General features: G+C 47.4%; 1 protein-coding gene across 4 annotated transcripts in view; it reads left to right on the top strand.

Annotated features, from left to right (window-relative positions):
* FAM169A (family with sequence similarity 169 member A) overlaps positions 1-22,774 on the top strand; it is a 352,302-nt gene that overhangs the window by 326,958 nt on the left and 2,570 nt on the right. The window lies entirely within an intron of this gene.

Consider the following 22,774-nt stretch of genomic DNA (forward strand, 5'->3'; position numbering starts at 1 on the left):
CCTCCTTCCCCCCCTCCCTTTTTTTTAGCTTTATTATTTTCAAGAATATATAGCAATGCAGTCAGCAAGTGGAATGTCAGAATAAGTAGCAAGCAATGCTATAAGGGGTAGAGTACAATGTATCATATAAAAACAAATACCAAAGGGAACAGAAGGTGGCAGGCATTTACGTTCGGATGACTTAGCAGTAAAGGGTCAGACAGCAGTCAATGACCTAAATGAAAACATTCAAAGTCACGCAGATACATTTAATAACAGTCAATTTCAATGTCATATATCAACCCGGTTCTGCGTGATGAGGGGAACTAGATGGGGTAGTGTCAAGGGGGAGTAAGTAGTCCCTGAGTGGCTGCCATATATCACGTGGTTGAGACACAAGGAGTTGGAGAGGTGCATACATTTCATTAGTGGTGTCACAATGAGGGAGACTTACAATCCAGCGCTTGGTAGTGGGTGCCTTCTTGGTTCCCCAAAGCAGCGCAATTTCTCTCTTGGCAAGCAAGAGTGCAATAGCGGCATAACGCCTCAAGCTTTTAGGAAGCTCTCCCACGTACAGCCATCAGTGGGTCAGGATTAGTATGTGTACCCAGCATTATTGATAGCAGGCCAAACACCCAAGTCCAGTGAGTACTAATGTGGCGGCATGTCCATGTCATGTGCGGGAAGTTTGCCATTGGTGCAAGGCATTTAGGGCAGGTAGAGGATCGAGAAGGATCCATACGGGCCTGAGCACTCGTTGTCATATATACTCTACTCAAAGAATTTAAGATGCAACAGTTTATGTCTGTGATTAAAGGAAACTTAACGGGTCTGAGCGCAGCAGGCGGACCATTTGCTCTCCGAAAGGGGTCTACCCAGGTCCAACTCCTAGGCCTCTCTTAACTTTAGTATCATCAGTGGGTAATAGAGCAATGCTTACCTGATATAGCCTGGAAACCAGATGCGCCCCTGTGTCTGCTATGATGATTAAGGAGAAGGGTGGAAAGCCTGCAGGTGCTACTTGATTTGTAGGGGAGCGGGCACGGAGAGCATTCTGAAATCTACAGAGCACAAAGTGCTCCAAATGGGTGGGGCCAGCAAAACGTGTGTCCTCTGTGCGCAAAAAAACATGTTCATCTGGAAACACATCGCCAAGAGTGCGAATGTTATATGCTTGCAGTGTGTGCTGTACCAATACTTCCTGCGTGATAGGAAAATATGGGTTATTTGGTAGTGGCAGTGCGGGGGAGTACAGTAAATCATGCTGTAGCATACGTGCAAGTTTACGCCATGAGTTTGGATGTCACTGGGGTTCAAGGGAACGCCCCGGGGTAGCAGTATGTGCAAGGGTGTAGGGGCAGCAAGGTCTCGCTCTCGGATGGTGTATGGAATGCGAGCGTCTGGATGGAACCAGTGAGAAGAGAAGTGACACTGTGTTGCCAGGAAATAGAGCTTCAAATGGGACACTCCAAAGCTGCCTCGTTCATATGGGAGAGTGAGGACTTCCCAATGAATATGCGGACGCTTGTCAGCCCAGATGAGCCACATAAATAAGCCACGGAGCGTATCGAAAAAATTGTTAGTAAGCAAAACATTTAAAAATAGATTAAAAAAACTGTGGAAGAACTATCATTTTAACAAGAGATATTCGGCCTGCCATAGACAGTGGGAGCCTCACCCAGCGTTCCACCTATGCCTTTAATCTGTCAACTGCAGGTCCATGATTAAGCCTTATAATTTGCTCCCTATGCCTATGAATATGAACGCCAAGATATTTGGTCGAGTCATTACACCATTTTAATGGATATTCCGAATGAGGGGATCAGTGGAATCAGTAAGGGGCAAGAGTTCTGATTTCCCCCAGTTAATGTGTAACCCCAATGATGCACCAAAGCGGACTATTTCGTCCAATATAAGATTCAGATTGTCTCCAGCGTGATGCACAAACAATAAAATGTCTTCCGCATATAGTGATATGAGAAGCGGACCGCTGTTAAATTGTAACCTCTGTGAATATCCTTCTCCTGCATGTGGCGCACCAATGGATCCATTGCTATTATAAAGAGTAAGGGCGGGAGCGGGCATCCCTGGCAAGTGCTCTCCTCATTGGGGAAGAAGGGAGATAACTTGCCATTGAGCCGAATAGCAGTGGTGGGCTGCGATTAGAGACGAGAGATCAAAGTTGTATAGCCCAGTGGGAATCCAATCTTACGCAGAGCGGCATGCAGGAATGGCCAAGCAAGGGAATCGAAGGCTTTCGCTGCATCCAGCAATGCTGTGGCTGACAGGGAAGTGGGAGACACTCTGTTCAACACTGAGAAGACAGTGTGGAAGTTAAGAGAAGTGGATCAATGTGATACAAATCCTGATTCAGCTGGGGGAATAATTTGGTCTAAAAGTAGCGACAGATGCATTGCTATCAGCTTTGCTAGAACTTTGTTATCAAAGTTTAAAAAAAGGAGGGGCCCGAAAGAGCGCATTCCAGAGGGTCCTTGCCAGATTTAGGCAGGAGAGTGATGACCGCTTCCCGCAGCGTTTGTGGGAGTACTGCAGTGTCGACCACCACCGTATATACTAGTAGAAGCCATGCTGCCAAAAGTTCCTTATACGTTTTGAAAAATACCCCTGTGAACCCATCCAATCCGGGGGCATGCATACCCTCCATGGCATCTATGGCCTATATAATTTCATCTACAGTGAAAGGCTTACTGAGCCCGAGTTGTTTTTCATCAAGATATGCCTGCAACTTCTTGTGTGGAGGGGTGGGTGGGGCCGCATAGAATCAGGAGTAATAGTTTAAAAATTGTGACAGGAACTCTGAGGAGCCCACGGCATGTGTGCCATCCCCTCTCCTGACCTCCAGCAGGTATGCAGACAAGTATGATGGACAAAGTAAATGGGACAGCTTATGCCCTCGGTGCTCGCCCTCACCATATCTGCGGGCCCTAGCATATTTCCCAAGATGGAGTGTCTCTCTTTCCGCCAGTTCGTGAAACTCATCCAAAAGCAAACTACATTTCCCAAAGGTGGCATTCAGCATCAGACTTCAGTTTCTCGCTCTCAACCACCGCCAGCTGCGTCTCCACCCTGCCTGATGTCGCACAGAATTCCAGAGTGCTTAGAAATGCAAATGCCCCTAGTGTATGCCATGAACGCAGCCCACTGAGCCCTCATTATTCTTGAAGTAATCGATCATGGCCTCCCTCAGCTCCGATCTGAAGACTGTATCGTACCACGCCAGATCAGGGAAATGCCAGGACCATGCAACATCCCCCCTGCACAGGAATGTTAAGTGCGATCAATACTGGGGAGTGGCCAGATAGCATGCTGCTGAGGTTCTTTACGGCAGCAATCAGTAGAGTAGTTGGACCAGACAAGAGCCAGTAATCTATGAGTGACAGGAACCGTGGGGTGCCAAATGAAATGTGTATGCCCTTGTGTCAATATTATGGCTGCGCCATACATCTTGTAAGGAATATGTTTTGCAGGCGTCGATGAGAGCGCAGGTTAGTGATAGGGACTGTGGCAGTGGTGTCTACTGAGGGGTCTAGTACACTGTTAAAGTCGCCTCCCATGAGTACATGATCCGCTTCAAAGCCGTCCATGTGGGCTTGTAAGTCCTAAAAGAAGTCAAGCGAGTCAGTGTTTGGTGCATAAACATTTACAAGCAGTACCTTTAGGCCCGGGATTGTACCTGCGACCATGAGAAATCTACCCTATCCATCTGAGTAGTATGAGGAGCATGCAGAGGTGAGGCTCTTGTGGATCAGGATGCAAACCCCCGAGAGTATGTGCTGTAACTGGCAAAGTAGCAGTGCGAACCCCAAGCGGAACTCCTCTTCCCTCGTTTAATCAAGATGTACATTATATCTGGATTGGACGGTATGTTACAATGGGACTCCCTGTTTTTAAAGAGATTTCTAGCTATAGATTCCTCACCTTCTGATTATTCTCCAGCATCAGGTTATATGTGGAAACTTTTCAACAGTACCTCTGAGTGCTGGTTGGTTGCACCGTAAGGCTCTGCACCAACACTGTGCCACTCCAGAAATGATATCGTAGGCTATATAAGTAACACTCCTGTTCACTGGTGTCAGTTCCTTTCTTTTTGTGCCTCCTAATGCAGAGCCTGAGCGTCCTTTTGTCTCTTAGAGACACTTTACCTTGACATTTTTCAAAATTCTACAGTGTGCAAAGTATGTCTCCCTCTAAAACAGCAAGTTCTAAACCCTGAAGGGACTGTTTCAAGCAAATGTCTGTGACAGATCTGCATTTTGTGTGCAAGTGCTTTCTGGGGTCAACCATTTCTCCAAGGTCTGCAGTGACTGCATGTTTATGAACCTGAAGACCATCTACCGCACATCAAAACTTGTCCAAGTCCAAGGTTTGGTCACGTAGGGCCGGCTTTAGTGCGGTGCAACCACATGTGAGAGCTGACCAGAAAGGGGGCACTGCCCTTACTGGGTGGAGGAGGGGATTGAGCAATATCTTACAATTTAAAAGCACCTGCTGCATAGTTCCTTGTACATCTAGTATTCTGGCAGCAATATAATTGTCAAGGTAAATCAAGTGAATAATGTTCCTGCTGGAGAGAGATGGAATTTTGTCTAGTGGCAGTTGACGCACCATAAAGTAGCACACAGGGTTAGTATCCCTGCTGCAAAGAACAGATCTGTATTTCATGTGGATAGCTGAGTGGATTAGTAAAGCCAGTCCCCTCTTGCCACTCGCATGCACCTGAGCAGGAGCGGGGCAGCGCCTTGGATCCAGATCTCACTCCTGGAGTTAGCCAATTTCAGGGTCAATCCCACAACCGGTTCTGGGACAACCTGCGTTTCCAGGGCCATCTGCCACCAAGCAACAGATTAAAGAGTTCCACACAGCCATGCTCTGGCTCTTTGGATCCTAGCCGACTCCCTTTGTCGCGTCTTCAAGCCCCAAGGATCCAAGAGGTACTCCAGATAGAATACCGCAGGCTAGTTCGCCTTCGGTGCCAGCTGGACCCTCTGAGTCTGTTACAATGCCCCTGGCTCCAGTCCAGATGCCCATCATCGTTACCATGTCCACGTCGGTCCCTGGGACTTTGACAATAACACCAAATCTATTGATGCCGGATGAGTAGCTTCCCATAGTACTGTACAACTCAGAAACTGAGCTGGCAACAGTTGAGGCACTGCTTTCTCCTCTTGCTCTGCCACTTTCACAGGGAAGACAACACAGTCTTCATTCAGTTTTTGCCATGGACTTGTATAGTGATTATGACGCAGGTGATGAGTTTGCTCAGCCCTATGAAGATGACAGTTGGTATGATGCCTTTCAGCAGACTAGTTGTTTCGATATTTCCAATTAAATGGGCCTTCTCTCATCTCCTGGACCAGCCATGGAGGAGTACGCTTCTTAGCCATAATAATACGTAGGGCAACTGAGGTTTTTGCCCTCCAGCTTCCTATCTTGATGGTAAAGACTAACGTATTGACAGACATTCTGCAGCTGTGGAAAAGATCATCTGAGCCACTCCTGCCATGAATCAAGGCCATAACTGGTACCTTATTGGGGGCATGGGCCAAATCTTGCTCTGGCCCACAAGACAAATGCCCGATTCCACAATGCCGGCGCCCTACCCCGGGCAATCCAGCTTTTCTCTTTCAGCATCCCTCAGAAAGTTTGGTGAATCAAGTGTCTGCACATAACAATAATCCCAACACATTCCCAGCTATTCCCCCAGAGTCAAAGCATTTTGAAACAATTGGCAGACAAGTATTTTCATTTGCCAGCTTGGGGCTCAAGACAGTGAATGCCAGCTGCCTGCTCGGGCGTTAGTCCCACACTCTTTGGGACTCGGTGGCACAAGTAGCCAGAAAATCTCTGACCTGCCCTTGCCTAAGTCATTCAGAACAGCCAGGATGCTGGAAGGTTCAGGATTCGTTGTGGCTTGGACATCACCTGTTCCATCAGACTGGGCCATCCACATCCATGTTGCCATATGACGCCACGTATTGCTGCTGCAGTCCACCAGGTTTTCAGGCAATATCTAGTCATCACTTACAAACATGCTGTTCCGATGGTATTCATCTGTCTGGGGACAAGACAGACCGCTCTTAGCCACCAAGGAATTTTCTCGGTGGCGAACAACCTGGCAGGATCATTGAATGCGAGGTGGCGCAGGGTCTCTTCCGAGAATAGGTAGAACCTCAGCTGGATCGGTTCACTAACACGCAATGTCAGCACTGGAGTTTCCCAGGCGCCACTTGCTCTGGAACACGGTCGGTCAACTGGGGTGGAATTCAAAATCGTGTATGCCTTTCCACCAATAGTACTCCTGTCCCGAGTTCTCAAGAAGATCAGGGCTGACCATGCACAAGTCATTCTAGTCACTCTGGATAGGGCAAGGAGAGTATGGTATCCAGAGCTCCTGGGCTTGATCATCTGTCCTCCGAACAGGCTGACCTACTGTTGCAGCTGGAGAGCCGGGTTCTGCACCTGGGCCTCTGCAATCTCCACCTTTATGCATATTGACAGCGTCACTTGACTAAATCTGTAGACACCAATCAGGACAAATTTGTGGCTTGGTGTGATTCTCAGCAGATTGACCCACTGCAGGCCAAGTTATCTGATGTGTTATTGTTTATATTGTCCTTAGCCCGGCAAGGCCTTACCGGCCTTACCCTAGGCACAGTTAAAGGATACATTTCGGCTCTGCGGATGCCAGATCAGTCCTCTTTGTTTATGTCTCCTGTTGTTTTGAGATTTTCGAAAGGGTTATAATGTGTTTCATCACTCTCTCTTCATCATGCCACAGTGAGACCATAACTTGGTCCTCCATTTGAGCCGCTTCACAGCTGTTTCTTGCGACTCCTCACCCGCTAGACAGTGGTCCTCATCTCCATAACATCAGTGCGTCACATGAGTGTGTTTCAGGCTGTGTCAACCTGCCGTAACCACCCTCTTTATGATCAAACTGGTTCTGGGGACTCGGGCATCCCTTCTGTTAAAAGTTGTGTCGCTGTTCCACATTGGTCAAAATATCACCCTGCCGATGTTCTTTGCTGTGCCTCATCCATCTTAGGAGGACGAGACTCTATCGCTTGGACCCAAAGAGAGCACTGAGCTTCTACCTAGATTGGACCAAAGAACAACGGGTGGAAGATCAGCTGTTTGTGGGGTTTGCTTGAGCGAAAAAGGAAAGGCTGTGCAGAAGAGTACCATCTTCCACTGGATTGTGCTCTGCATTCATATCTGCTATGCATTATCTCAAAAGCAGCCTCCAGAAAGACTGCTTGCTCATTCTACCAGGGCAGTAGCTGCCACCATTGGGCTAGCACGTAGAATATCCACATAAGTTCACAAAGCACTGTTGCCTAGAAAGTCAGGTCCGTCAAGAAGGGCATTTTGCCCACATGGTTCAACAAGGCTTTCTGGTTTCAGTCCAGTCACAACAAACCTGCAGTTAGACACTGCTTTGGTAAACATTCAAAAGGTGAGGAATCTATAGCTAAAAGAGCAATTTACTTAACTTGTGTAACGGTCTTTCTGGTAGAGACTCTATCTAGCCTCAGAGTCCCCTCCAAGCCTTCCACCTTCCCTGTTCTGTAATTGGACTCTATCCATTATTAAGGGCCCAAGTATAGGAATCTGCACAAAGGTCTACAAATATGCTTTTGAGGCTCTACGTCTGGGGGCATGGACAGTCTTGAAAGCAACTGACAGCACACAGGAGTTGTGCCTATATAGACTTGTCATTCCGAAGCAGAATGCTGTTAGTGCACAGCCGCATGAAGCAATCTACTGGTGCACAGTGGTACTGCTGATTAATTTCGTGATCCAGTCTGATGCCTGGTTAATATTCACAAGGGGTGGAATCTAAATAGAGTCTCTGCTAGAAAGAGCATTGCCAAAATTAAGTAACTAGTTCTTTAGTGCAAAACAGAACCTAGATTTATGGCTTACAGATAAGAGTTGTACTATCCAGTTTCCACCAATGTTGAGTAGAGTAAGCTAATTAGGATCCTTAAAGTTAAGGTAGTACAATCCCTTATCCAGTGTGAAAAAATGGTTTCATGCCACATTGGTCTATGCACCACAATATTCAACACTTGCATATTGCTCTGGCCTTAGCTAATAGACTTAATGATCCTCTGGCAATTACTTTAATTGGCTTCGAAAAAGTATTTACCAACTTAGTCTGAGGATACCTATTTACCATCCCAACCAATTTGAAACTAGCCCAATGTTTATTACAAATGTGCGCCTGCTGTATAAAAGAACCAACAGAAAAGGTGCACTCTCAAAACATTTCATCATTGGGTTGCCCACTCTTACCTTTACATCTTGTATTGGTGGTTGAAGACATAGAGGAGTTCTGCACAAAGGGCTCACAAGTTGTAAGTGGAATTTAGGTTCGCAGAACTGCTTATCACTATATATGAGTAATCTTCGTGTCCACTTAAAACAAACTAGTGAGACCTATTTTTGGAGCAAATCCAAAACAAGTTTTGGATATACTGTGGGCTCCAGGTAAATTGGACAAAATATAGTGTTCCATTTCCAAAGGGTAAATGGCATTGAGGACTGGATGTCGAGTCTCACCTAAAGGTAGATTATAAGGGGTTAAATGTTTGGGAATGCACATTGCAAAAAGCTGAATCACAGGCCTGGGATGGGAGTTATCACCGTACTTTTAGACACACTTTAAAGAAACCTTTTCCACTTAGTGCCTCTTGCCACTTTCTCCTGTGGGAAAGTTGGCAGGGGTTAAAACAGCGGGACGCCCTAAAACCCAACTGCACATGTTACCGGAAACTAAACTTTTGGAGGCTATGCTTACTTCGGATAAACTACCCGATAAAATGATTTATAAGTTATATAAGACCTTGATTATATATTTACATGATATGTTTGGACTATTAGGGACTGCATAGGAAGCAGATCTCGGTGGCCTAGATGATGGGCACTAGCAGAACAACCCGTATGTCCTCAGGAAGATTGCTATATCAATCAGATGTTGCCTAATGCAATTTAATAATTTACATTGAATATACTAGAGTAGAAGTCAACTATGGCACGAGTTGACATGCGTCAGTGACTTGTCAAATATGCCAGACAGAGGAAGGCTATTTTATAAATAGGTTCTGGGGCTATGGGCTCATCCAAATGTTTTGAAATGGGGAGGCCCAGGTTCTCTTGACCAGTAATTTACACCTCATCAGATGGCCTTCCTGAACACTGTAGATGAACTACAGGTTAATACAAGTGAGCAAGCATTCATCAGCCAACATCTAGTTAGGGCAGAAATAGCTGTATCTCAAAACTATAGAGCTGTAGAGGCTCCAGGACTTTCTGAATCGAAAATAGGGATGGAACAGGGTAGAAGCTTGGAAGCAAAAGTTTGTGAGGCCAGGGTCTGTCTATGGAAACACCAAAACTATGGAGATTGTGAATGGAATACTGTGGAGGCATGTGAGGAATCTTTTGATTAGGATTGTGAACTCTTTTTTGTTTCAATAATTCTTTATTGTTATTTAGTGGTGCAGGGTACCCAGTATTAGCTGAGGTACAGTACAGAAATACAATCGCTCGACCTGCAGGACTAAAAGCAAACCCAAGAACACACGCTGAATAAAAATTGACCAAAGGGCTCGCCCACTTGTGTGTAAAAATATTATTATTCCCCTTTGAATTGACAGCCCAAGCTGTGCAATCGTTATCTTGTATTTGATTTATTATTTATATTGAAATGCCAATAAAATAGTTTAAAAAAACAATGTTTGGAAGACAGAACGTCTTTGGTGCCACTTCTAAGACTCCACTTTGCAGCTCATCTATAAATTCATCCTAAATAGTTAGAAAACACTTTGTAGAAGTACAGAAAAGTGTTGTATTTATCCAGAATCTCTACTGCTCAACATTTTAATAAAATGTATTTTTAAAAGATAATTAACTAACTCCCATATGTTCAGTTCCTGTGTTCCAATGTCTTTGGAGTTCTGTATTGTGCAGACAAAAATATTTTGTTCAGGAAATTACTACCATCAAGAAAACTATTGTTGATAACAGTTTTCTTAGATCTTTGAAAGATACGAGACATGTAACCATGTGACAAATGCCTGTTTTTCCTTTCTTTAAGGAGTTCCATAGCCACCTAGCCTCAAGTTAGGCTCTCCTAATGATCCCACCCATGTAGCCACTCTAAACCTTGTATTGTCCGAAAAGCAGGAACCATTAGGATCATTACTCAATTCTTCTATCATCTCAGGTTTTGTTCCTAAGCCTTTTAAATATGCAGTGATTACTCCTGTACAAAATCAGAAACTGACTTTTCGATGAGGAGTAATTTTAGATCTGCCTCCAGCTGCCAATCTTCTGGAAGGCTAGCTTGCTAAACGGCTTTGTGCAGACAGCTGACATCTAAAGTCCAGTACAGGCTGGATTACCACCTATCACAGTACTGAGTTGATGTTCACCCTTAGTTACTCTTCAGTGGCTCAAGTGGCAACTGATTCTGGCAGTGTCAGCACACTGATTTTATTAGAACTGGCAGCTACATCTGACACCTGCCTATTGTGCCATCCTATTGGATCGATTGGGAGCAGAGATTATCACCAGCACAGTGCGTGACTGGTTCTAGTCTTTCCTCACTTGACATTCTCAGTGGTCTTCCTATATGGCTTTGCCTTGACCCATTGATTGTTAGAGTCCCGAAGGTTTGACCTTAAACCCCACCTCCTGAAACTGTTTGTTAGTCCTCTGGCTAACCTCACCCCCCTTCACTTGATCCTCTTCATGTATACCAATGATGCCCAGCTCATTATCAGGCAGGGAGAAGATTCTCTGTTGGCTGTGCAAGCCTGGCAAGGCATGAGTTCAATATGGAAGTAGTTTGGGATAGATTGGGAGTTAGTGACTAAAACCTGATGCAGATAAACCAGAGGACATGGTGATAATTGGGAGATCTGACCTTTGGCTGGAATCTTCCTGGCCCAAGAACATTGGAAGACTTCCAGTCCCAAGTTACCAACATGAGAGTCTAATTTGATTCCAGTTTAACCAAGGTTGCTCATATTTCAGCATTGTTTCATCCTGCTCATGAAAAAATTAGCCTTTTCTCAATGAGAAGGCGAAACAACTGGCAGCTGCTGTCATTATTGACTTGCATTTAGATGTTGCAAACTATGTTCCCCTCGGCCTGCCTGATTACCTTCTAAAGCATACTCAGACTCTGCAGAACCAGGCAGCCAAGCCGGTTACAGGAACAGTTCAGTATTCCTATGCCTGCCCTCGTTCTCTGTTCAGGAGAGTAATCTTTTAAGGTACTTTGCACCTGTAATGACACCAATCCATAAGATGGCATACATCAACCTTTGTACCCCATTATTCATTTGCTGATATAGTCCTCCTTACATATCCGAAAGCGTTTGCCTTGTTCTTCTTTCAACATTTTCACTGCTCCAAGATTCCATCAGGTGGTATTGTCTTTTTTTGTTGAAGCAGATTCCCTGTGAGAAACATTTCCCCTTAAGCTATGTTCCATTGCAACTCTAAAGCTGTTTCAGAAATGTCTAGAAACTGGCATTTTGCTCAGATTGATCATTTCAGATGGATAATTTCCTGAGAAATATATATGGGCATAACATAAAAACATACTCACCCACTATTAATATATTTTAGTTATAAGCTTTAATAATAAGAATTGGTGAGGTGTAGTTAAGGGCGTTAAGATGGCGGTCGCACTCTAAGAGTGCTCCGGACCCCTCCGTCATCCGCCTTATCAAGCCCCGCTGTCCCCGTGCCTATTCTGCCCCAAACGGGGCTCCAGCATGCGAGGGAGTGCGGGGTGATGGCGAGGGGCCTTGGCAGCTGCGGAAGGTAATCCGCGGCACCAGCGAGGGCGCGCCCAGATTTAGGGGCATCGCCCGCCACGCTGGAGCCCTTGCTGCGTCCTGCGGTAAGGAAAGGGAGCGGTGCCGCGGCCCTTGGGGCTGCGGTCTTTGGTCTGCGCCGGGGCCTGGTGAGAGACCGGTGAGGCAGGGGGCGGTCCCGGTGCCCCCCCGGACTGTGGACGACGGCAGAGGATCGACCCGGAGGAGGGAGCTGGTGACGGGCGGAAGGGCGCCCAGGACTGGGGCGCTGCTGGCCCCGCTCTGAGACTTTGCCGCGGTAATCTAAAATGGAGGCGTCCCGGCCCTAGGAGTCGCAAGCTGTGGCCGCGCTGCAGCCTGGAGTTGGATAACAGAGCCCGACGGTGACGGGGGCCTGAGACTTCACCCCGTCCTGAGGTGAGGAGGAGGAGCGCTGCGTTGGCCCTTGGGGCTGCGGCTGGGGGCCCGTGCCGCGGCCCAGGGCAAGAAGAGAGGCCTGTGGCACGGCAGGAGAACGGTGCCACCCCAGGACTGGCAGTGACCGCAGTGGGCCCCGCTGGGGATGGAGCTGACGTGACAGGCGGCAATTGGTGCCACGGAGGAGGTGGCTGGCCCGGGGGGGGCGACTATGATGGACTGAAGGGGCTGAGGGCGCTCTGAGAGAGGCACTGGTGGGCTGCTGAGGGTAGACCGGCAGACCCTGACTCACTTTCGTTCCCCCCGCCTTCCCCCACCACCCCCGTGGGTGCCAGGATCGCGTGCAGTCGCGGTGGCCTGGAGGGAGCCGGAAGCCAGAGACTGAGGCTTGCGGGAGGCCGAGTGACCTATGGTGAGGTGGCCGGGCTCCAGCGAGGTGCGTAGACTGCAAAGCAGGCCGAACAGAAGGAAGAGCTGGAGGCAACCAGTGAGTCCCGGCTAGAGGTTGAGCGTGAGCAGGCCTAGGCTTGGGATCCGTGTGCGACAGAGATGGAGTGGAGCCGGGGCTGCCGGAGTCGAAGGGGCCCGCTCATCTGCCTGGAGGTGTTATCCAAGGTCTGGAGTGACCTGCTGGGGATCCTGGGGGGCCCCTTGACTGACTGAGTCAGTGGAAGGAGCTGGTGGCGTCCCCTTAGTCCTGATTCAATATCCGCCATGGGGAAGGACAAAACAAGCAAGCAGCCTCCAGCGTCGCAGCAGCGCATTGACCAATTTGCCAGACAGGCAGCCTCTCGAGAGACAGGAGAGCCGGGACCAGAGGACCCAGTGGCGGAGGGGGTGAACACGATCCATCCAATCCTTGCAGCTGGCTGTTGAAACCAAGGTCGGTGAGGTGAGGGAGGATGTGGCCTTTGCAGCAAGACCTTTGGAAGGCTGTGGGCTGCATCAAAGAAGTCGAGGATCGGGTGTTCCAGGCTGAGGATGAGATTGCAGAACTCAAAGCTAAACTCGCTCAGCTACAGAATCACACAAGTGAACTGCACCATAGGGCTGAGGATGCTGAAAAGCGCTCCAGACGCAAAAACCTGCGCTTCGTGGGATTCCTGGAGGGTGTAGAGGCGACCTCCGTGGTCGACTTTCTGGACCATTGGATCCGGTTGTGGGTCCCGGACCAGCGGCTGTACCGCGGGTTCGCCATTGAGCGTGCCCACAGGGCCCCATCGGCCGATGATTGCAAGATTCCTTAGCTTCAAAGACCGGGATGCTGTTCTTCGGGAGGTGAGGGCCAGACCTCTGCTGGGACAATCACAGGATCCTGGTATCCCCAGACTACACCCGGGAGGTGCAGGCCAAGCGCTGCTCGTATGAAGGAGTCAAGCAGAAGCTGCTGGCAATGCAATTGACATACATGCTCCTCTTTCCGGCGCGCCTCATGGTCCTGATGGCCGAGAAGTCCTTTTTCTTCGAGTCGCCAGAGGCTGCATGGGAATGGCTCACGGAGGAGCACCGTGTGAACAGGGGGAGTCCCCCTCAGCCAGGGGGTGGCTGTCCGGCGATTGGGTCGACTGCCCCCCTGGGTGCGGAGGAGCCGCAGGTGCACCCGGTCACGTCGGAGGTGAAGAAGCGGCCTCTGCGGCAGTTCATTGGAGGACGTGCGACCGGACCTGACTCGCTCCGGTGGGGAGACCGCGCCAGATGTCCCTGAGGAAAAGAGAGGGGCTCCAGATGTGGAGAGGGAGCACCTGAGCCAATCTCCCTGGCACTCCTGATGCTGACCTGTGTGCACTTTGTATATTTGGGAGAGACTGAGCGAGTGTTCCCCCTTCGACGCGGGGCACGGGGACGGTCGCATTGCAGATCTCCGACTAAATGGAGGGGTTCACCACTCCACACCTATCATAGACACTTGCAGGTTGGTGCGACAAATGCTTCTGAGGTGGAAGTATGGGGAGGGGGCAGTTGGGAAGGAGTTGGGGGTTGTTCATATGTACTTTGTTGTGGTTGAGTCTGGGTTACACTCTTCAGAGTTGGTTCCACGGGTCACAGAGGAAACGTCAGAGGGGCACACAGTACACACTATTACCGATCCCTTACCTATGTCAGAGTCGGCCAGGCGCGTTCTATCCTGGAACGTAAATGGGCTCCTGGATAAGATCAAATGATCAGCGGTGTTTTGTACCCTCTGTTGAATTGCTCCATCTGTGGTTTTACTTCAGGAGACCCACCTGATTGGTACTCGATGCCCCATGCTGATGAGAGGAGGATACGACAGAGTCTCCCACGCTGGTTTTTCCAGGGGTTCGCGGGGTGGCCATCTTACTGCACCATTCTTTACCCATTGTGGTGGCTACTTCCCAGTTGGATCCGCAGGGGCGATATGTGGTGGTCTCCCGACTGCTATGGAGTTGTGGCGAAGCTGATACGGGAAGATCCCCTGATTCAGGGGTGGGCTAGGCCCCAGGGGGGGGAGACCGCATTGCGTTGTACGCTGATGATGTTCTTGGCGAACCCGGCTAGCAGTGTGCCCCGGGTGCTGCACTTCTTGGGACTGTTCGCCGAGGCGTCAGGTCTGGTAGTTAATCCCAGTAAATCTCTCCTGGTTCCACTGAGCCCTGCCAGGGACTGCTATAATTGGCAGTAGACTATTCCCATCAGGCAAAATAGCTTCCGGTATCTTGGCGTGCACATAGCACTCTTGCCTGACTTGGCGTGGTCTCTTAATGTGATGCCTTTAGTTCGTAGGGTCAGAGAGGACCTCCAGCGTTGGAGTTCACTACCTCTCAACATTCTTTGCTGGATCGAGCTATATAAAATGATGGTGCTTCCCCGGTTCCTTTACATACTTCAGAACTTTCCCTACTGTATTCCCTGGCGGCGGTTCAGGGAGACGGAGGCGGCTGTACATCATTTCCTCTGGCATGGCTCGCGCCCCAAGTAGCTCTTCGTACTTGTCGAGGGGATGTCTACGAGGGGGGATTGGAAATGTCCAACCTCTACCTCTACTATCTAGCGATGCATCTATTGATAATTCATGATTGGCTGGGAGGGCGTTGGTCGGATCCTGCGTATCAGCTGGAGCTCTCGATGATGGGCTTTCCTGCTCTGCTGGTGATGCTGTACGATGACCCCCTTCCACGTAGTGTTCTGGAAGTGACTAGAGTGGTGCTGACGGAGTTGGGAGCTGCGCAGCGGGCGACGGGGTGGTGGCGCCTTCTCACTCAACAGACACCGCTGTGGCAGGGAGTGTGGCTGGGGGAGGTCTCAGCGCTATGGGGGTTCCATAAATGGGACCTTATAGGCATCTCCCATTTGGGGGACGTCTGGGCGGGCTCCCACATGCGGTCCTTCCAGGACCTTCAGCAACAGTTCAAGCTTAACCAGTCCCAGTTTCACAAGTATCTGCAACTCAGACATGCCTTGCAGACGCACATTCAGGCAGGGACGATTCTCCCAGAATTCAGCCCTGTAGAGGCCAAGATCATGATGGGCGCTCTGGGTAAGGGAGGGGTGTTGAGGATCTACCGCTCGCTAGTCACTAACACAGCCCAACGCTTGATAAGCTTCGAGAACAATGGGAGCGGTGGGTGGGTTCGATGGAAGATGGGGATTGGAGGGACGCGTTGATGGCCCCGCGGTCGCTGACCATGTCCTCCCGTCTCCGAGGGGTGCAGGCCTACTTTATCAATACAGCATACTTTACACCAGATAGGTTGCATGGAGCAGGCCTCTGGCCTCAGGGGGAGTGTCCTCGTTGTGCAAGCTCCAGTGCAGATTTTTTTCACATGGTGTGGACTTGTCCCCATATAGCCCCCTACTGGCGGGCGGTGGCAACAGATTTCAGAAGTTATACAGGTGGAGGTCGAGGTCGCTCCACTGCCTATTCTACTTGGTGTGCTCGAGGGGGTGGGCTCCAGCAGGGCGCATCGGGCATTTTTGGAGACGGCCTGTTTGGTCACCAAGAGAGACATTGCAGCAAACTGGAAGTTGGAGACGGCCCCGCGATCACGATGTGGCGACGAGGGGTGGACTGGTGCATACAGCAAGAGCAGCTGGCTTACGAAGCAAGGGGCTGCCCTGCTAAGTACGCAAAGGTGTGTGGGAACTGGATGGGGACTGGGGTAGATGTGGTAGTGGACATTGCTTTACCACAGGGTGGATGTGCGTAGTGTATTCGACCTGCGATAGTCCCTGTATGTGCACCAGTTTGTTATGATCTGGAAGCAGTTCGTTCTCCTACTGTACTAATGATACTTGTGACCTATGACGTTTTTTTCTTTATGCTGTTCTATTAAAACTAATAAAAATAGTTTATCAAAAAAAATTATAAGAATTGGATTTTCTTTATCTAATGCCTGTAATGTAAAGAGATGTGATCTACAAACACTGATCAGGCTGCAGGAAAGTACAGAGTTATTCATGATGAATCAGGTCACAACACCAAAATGTTTGGAATGAAATACCTCTAACCTTTGAAGCAAGAAGAATGTGCCTTTTGAGACCATTGTATGTGCGAAACAAAGAGAAACATATATTTAACATTGTAAAATTGAGTTAAGAAGTGTGATGAGTCTGTAGGAGCTCAATGCATTTTTACTGATCCCTGTATGATGGAGCATGGTCTCTTAATACAAGGGCCAGTGCCGGAGAATTAACCTTTTTTGGTGGAGCAAATTACCATCTTTTATTGCAGGTTCATAGATCTGACTGCAGATTCAAAGGGTTAGGTCTAGGCAAGTTTTGAAATAGCCTTGCCTTTTGTGTTGTCAAGAAACTGATTCTCTGCATCCGGGAGCTAGCTATTTGAAACTGTGCATGTCACAGGGGTCTTATCTAACCCACATGGATATTTTCTTTGCGGTTTTATAGAGTGTGAACTCGACCCGAAAGCATTGAAGCACTTTACATGAGCACCAGTTACGTTGCACAAGGATAAATTCATTTTTTGGTACCACACATTCATTTTTTGGCAGGCATGTGTGTGTTTTTGCACTTCTCACAAAAGGCGTTTACACAGGGTACAGCTGAAGGCTGGACCGTGTGTTACTATGTTTAGACCATGTCCATATGGCATGTCATGTGAACAGTACGTACGCGCTTTGGCATGTAGTCTGTGTGCAGTTTGCACATTCTGCATAGCAAGCACATGGCACAGGTCAGACCTGTAGAAACAACATCGAATGTGCTGTGACTAAGGCATGGCACTAGGTTTACACCTGTGCACAATACACACAGGTTAAACCAGACTGTGCGTCATAATGTGTAAACAAGTGTTCACAATGCAGAGCCATTGGCCACAGCCTGCTGAGAGGAGAACATAAGGAAAGGAGACTGGCCATGTATGCAGTAAGCAAACGACAAAGCCAGCCGCTGTGCCCTGTGCAGTCTACTCACAAGACAGAGACAAATGCTCTTTGCTCAGTACTCACAGAACATGCACAGTGTGCATAGTGCACACAGGCTGGTCGCAAGTAGGTAGTTATAGTTAGGACCTAGGCTCAAATTTAAGAAAAGTGGTGCATCACATCGTGAAAAGCCACTTTTCTAGCACCACCCTGCACCCTCCTAATGCCACGGTGCACCATGGGGGTATTAGGAACAATAGCGTCAAAATGTTTGACAATATTGTGGCGCTTTGCTCCACTACCATAAAATATTCTGACGCTAGTTGAGCAAAGTGTAAAGAGGCCCATTGATTCCAATGGGTGCGTCCTTTTAACAACTGCTTTTAGCAGGCGTTACAAAATGACGTCAAAACTGGCGCAATGAAATCTTGTAGATTTAATTGCAACATTTTTGTGGACCTCCTTGCGCCGGAACGCCCCCTTTGCATACATTATGTATGGCGCATGCATAATGTGGCGCAAAGGATTGCAAAGTGGCGTAATGAGTGCATTGTGCCACTTTGCAGATATGGAGTGGCATTTTTGGCAATGTAACGCCAAATTAGCTTCAGAAAAACAACACTTATGTGAGGTTAGATGGCGCAAGGCCATCCTTAAATTTGTGTCCTATTTTCCATAGGAAGAGCATTTTTTGTTTTGCCAATAATCTGGCCCCGGTTGATGAATCTTTAAGAAATTTTCAAAATTTATACTTCAGTCGGTTTAGCTACTGTCTTGAAAGTTTCGGGCTGATCCGTCAAGCAGGGGCTGATAAAAAGGGGAGGGTGGGTCCTAAAATGTGTTTTCCTCATTCATTTTTTCATAGGGTCTTTAGACACTTCTATAGCCCACACAGCTAAACAAAATTACACCAAATTTGACAGGAAGCTAGATCTTGTTACGCGGATTTGGTGTAAATCCATTGAGTAGATTTGGAGAAATTAAAGGTAAAAAAATACAGATATCTAGGAACGCAGAGCCATCTCTCCCTGGACTGATATCTGATTGGCTGCCATCACTTCAGCAAGGAAGGTTGGCAGCCATTTTGGGAATTGGCCTAGGGAGAGGGGAGGCAACATTGCCCCCCTCCGTTTTGGAAAAAGTATTTGTCCCCCTCCGTTTTGGAAAAAGTATTTGGCCCCAGAGAGGTGGTGGTCCCTGGGGAGTCCTTGTGGGTCCCCCCTTATAAATATTATTTATATATATATATATATATATATATATATATATATATATATATAAAATATATATTAGGCCCTGAGAGGTGGTCCCCCCGCAATAGTTGTAAAATGTAGCCCCAAGGAGGTGGTGGTCCCCAGGCACAGGGGGTCCATACAGCCCTCCCATATATTTTTTAAATGTTGGCCCAGGAAGGTGGTGGTCCCAGGGACATGGGGGTGGGGTTTGTGGGGCCCCCTATTTTTTTTAATCTGAAGCCCAGGAAGGTGGTACATGCGGCTCCCCATATAGATTTTTGTACTGTTGTCCCGGGGAGGTACTTGGGGGGGGGGGGGGTTAGTCTGTGCGGCCCCACCCCTAAGTTTTTTTATTATGTAGCTCGGGAGGGGGCGGTCAACGGAGCCCAGGGGGACCAGAGCAGCCCCCCTAAATATATATTTAATGTTACCGCCTTTAAGCTCCAAACCCCTTTGGCCATGTGTGGCACTGGGTTTGGCCCTTAAACTGGGTTGACTGCAGGGCACTGCAGCCAGCCCCTGCTACGCACTGCCGAAGGCCATGCATGGCTCGGGGATGGTGGGTTATTGGGGTTTAGCTGCAGGGCCTGGCCATAGGCCAGGCTGTGGGCCACTTGGGTTTGGGTGGATATAGCGGTTGGCCGCAGCGCCTGGCCATAGGCCAGGCCCAGCGGGCAACCTCCGCTGCACATGGCCAAAGGGCATACTCGACGATGGTTGGGTTAACGTATAGTAATTAAAATGACTTTACGTTAAGAAAACCATAGAAATTCACTGAAAAAACAAAGGTTACAAGGATGTTATAGGTAGGAAATAAAATTTAACAAAACAGTGAAATTCACTTAAAAAAACAAAGGTTATAGTTAGGCTCACATTTCAAATGTACAAACATAGATTATAGTTAGGCTCACATTTAAAATGTACAAACATAGAAATTCCCCTGTTATAGTTACAGTTAACTAAAGTATAACTTGTGCCCTAAGGTAAGTATAACTTGTGCCCTCACCATGCACTGCTAATTACCTGACAAATGACAGCACTCATGACATCTTTGATAGCATCTTTGCTAATATCAATGTAACATTTGTGGTAAACTTTTTGAGGAAAAAACTGCATGGCGAGGGAGCGAGTTATAGTTATCTTAGGGCACAAGTTATAGTTAAAGGTGCCTCACACATTTACCACTGAATGATAATGGCTAGACAAAGAATTGCTGCAGTGTCTCCCTACTTTGCCACCGTCTTGGCTCTTCTATTGGATTGCCAAGTGGAAATGTCTCTGCTGTGTATGGTGCCCACCTCTTCAGGGTTGGAAGTGGTTCCCTTAAACCCTAACGTCGCCCCACACACATTCCAGCAGGTCTTAGGAAGTTGTTTCAGTTCCCTCCAGCCGATCATTATTTTAACAGATTGTTTAGTTTTCGGATTTCCATAGGAAGCCCCCTCAGTGGACTAGATTGTCTAGCTTTGCCAGTCTTTCTGTAATGGGTGGTGTGCACCTCAAATAGTAAGACTATTTAGTGCTCATCTACTTTAAGGGAACATGTGTGTTCAGTTCCAGGTAAGTACCCCCCAGTTGTAAAGCAGGCTATATTTGGTGATTGTTTGTCTACAGGATATAAACAGTAAGGCTTCAATGATGCAAAGTAAGTCTGGGGTTCCAGCATATAGAAACTAAGATGGTCAAAACCAGTGTCTAATTTGCATTGTCAGTTATAAGCCAAACCTTTTGGGTTTGCCTGTGCTTGTTGTATGGATAGAGCACACAAACCCTCTCTCTCTTTCTCTGATGGTGATAATGGTGTTAGTTTTGGAAGTAATGGTTGTGGTGTTAATAGTGGTTGTGATAATGTTGATAACTGGTGGTTGTGAATGTAGTAATTGTTTTCACGGTAGTGGTGGTGCTGGTAATGGTGTTGCTAATAATGGTGGTATTAGTAATGGTAGTGTTGGTAACATTGAGGGTCGTGGTATTGATGATGGTATTCATGATAGGTGTAATGGTCGTGGTAATGGTGCACATATGGAATGCATTTATGTTATAATAAATAATGTGTAGTATTGAGTATACTTTTTAGATGTATAATATCCCTTCTTGTGTTCCAGTGCAAACACTACATGATGTGTATTTTAAAGAACTGCTAAAAATTGGTAACTAGCTGTATGCCAGACCCTGAAAAATATAGGGCCAGATTTACAAGGCCCTAGCGCCACGGAGCGTAAATTTTAGTGACGTTCTGGTGACCCTGTGCAGTGCACCACATTTACAAGCTGGCGCTAAACCATTTTTTGTGGCTTAACGCCACCTTGTAAATGTGGGCCCCTCCGACGCAGTTTTCCTGCGTCAGAGGAGCGTGCAGTGGGTGTTGCAGTGGGCATTCCACCGTAAGACCCATTGCTTTTGTCGCTGCCCCAGATTTACTAGAAGGCGTGAATCTGTAGCAGCGCAAAAAACTAAAGCCACCCCAGGGGTGGTGTTAGCATGGCCAATGACAAAGAATACTTTTATTCCTCCTTGTTTTTTTGCTCTTTCCATGTGTGCTGCATTCTGCAGCACACATAGAAAGAGCAAAAGGCCATGAATGATTGTTTATGTGCAGGAAGGTATCCCTTACTGTACATAAACAATCATTTAAAAATGACAATTTCGTACTACTATGTGTGCTGCATTCTGCAGCAAACAGAGAAGTGCCAAATCGACATTGTAGATTGTTTATGTGCAGAAAGGGACACCTTCCTGCTCATAAACAATCAATCCACTATGATGCAAGGATGCCTGCGCTGGGGCTGGCAGCTAAATTTAGCATCGGCGCAAAGGGAAATATGGGCGTGCCTGTATTTCTAACAATGTGCGGCGCTGCAAATTTTGACGCAGCACTTCGCAGTGCCACTTTTCTGTAAATCTGCCCCATAGTGTTTTCTTCCAAAGCCTGTGTTTCCGAGAAGAAATAGAGGGATGCCCAAAGTGGGATTCTACTTTTAGTTTGTTTACAGAGTATCTCTTGTTGGGTTGGCCAAGGGAAAGCGTTGGGTTTGGTGATTTAGACGAACAAGATTGACGATGAGTTGTTGATCTATGATGATTTGTTGATCTAAGATGTTGATCTAAGATCATTTAATGTGATGGTTAGTTATTATCAAATGCCGGGAGTTTTATCGCCAGCATCCCAGTAAAAGCATCGGATGCATGAGTTGGTGGTGACATGTGTAATGTCTTTAGAGCAACCGGTTCAGCTAATGTGGTCATTTTATAAAACTCTCAAATGAATAACTGTGAAAACACTTTTTGGAAATACTATTGCCAGTGAAAGACAGGAGTCAGTCTTTGGAGCCTTCTCTGCAGTAAGCAATAAATGTCTCTGAAGTGGTGACAGCATGATTCCTCCAGTATATGGTACCATCAGGACATGTTTGGATGGTGCGACGAGTGAGGGAATGAAAGTGAGTTGCAGCAACAAGTGTGAGATTAATTGATAAAATATGGTGTGAAGAGTGATGACAGTTTAGAGGTGAGCCATGGTGGAGCACTCTGCTACACCAGTGCACGTCTCAAGTTAGGGGAAAGATGCTAGGTGCCGGGTAGCATGCACCTCTACTTCATGGTGTTTTTTTCTGTATTATCCTTCGTCTCAGAAACGTACTCTCTCAACCGTACTCTTTCATAAACTCTTAATCACTTGCAGTTGCCTTTCTTATGGTTACTACTTGACTGATACTGTTATTTCAATTGTAAATTATTTAAAATGAAATAAAAAATGACATACTTTTTAAAGAAATGCCTAATAAAGGTATGCTCATATAGCTTGAGAACAGCGCAGCTTTGTTATGACTGATGTCATATGGTTCAAATGGATAATGCTTGTAGGTCAGTTGAAGAGTAATTGTATGCTAGGAACAACAACAAAAGCTTTGTTTCACTTGAACGACGGTGGAACAATTATTTTCTA

This window comes from Pleurodeles waltl, chromosome 1_1 (assembly GCF_031143425.1).
Source record: "Pleurodeles waltl isolate 20211129_DDA chromosome 1_1, aPleWal1.hap1.20221129, whole genome shotgun sequence".
Lineage (NCBI taxonomy): Eukaryota > Metazoa > Chordata > Amphibia > Caudata > Salamandridae > Pleurodeles > Pleurodeles waltl.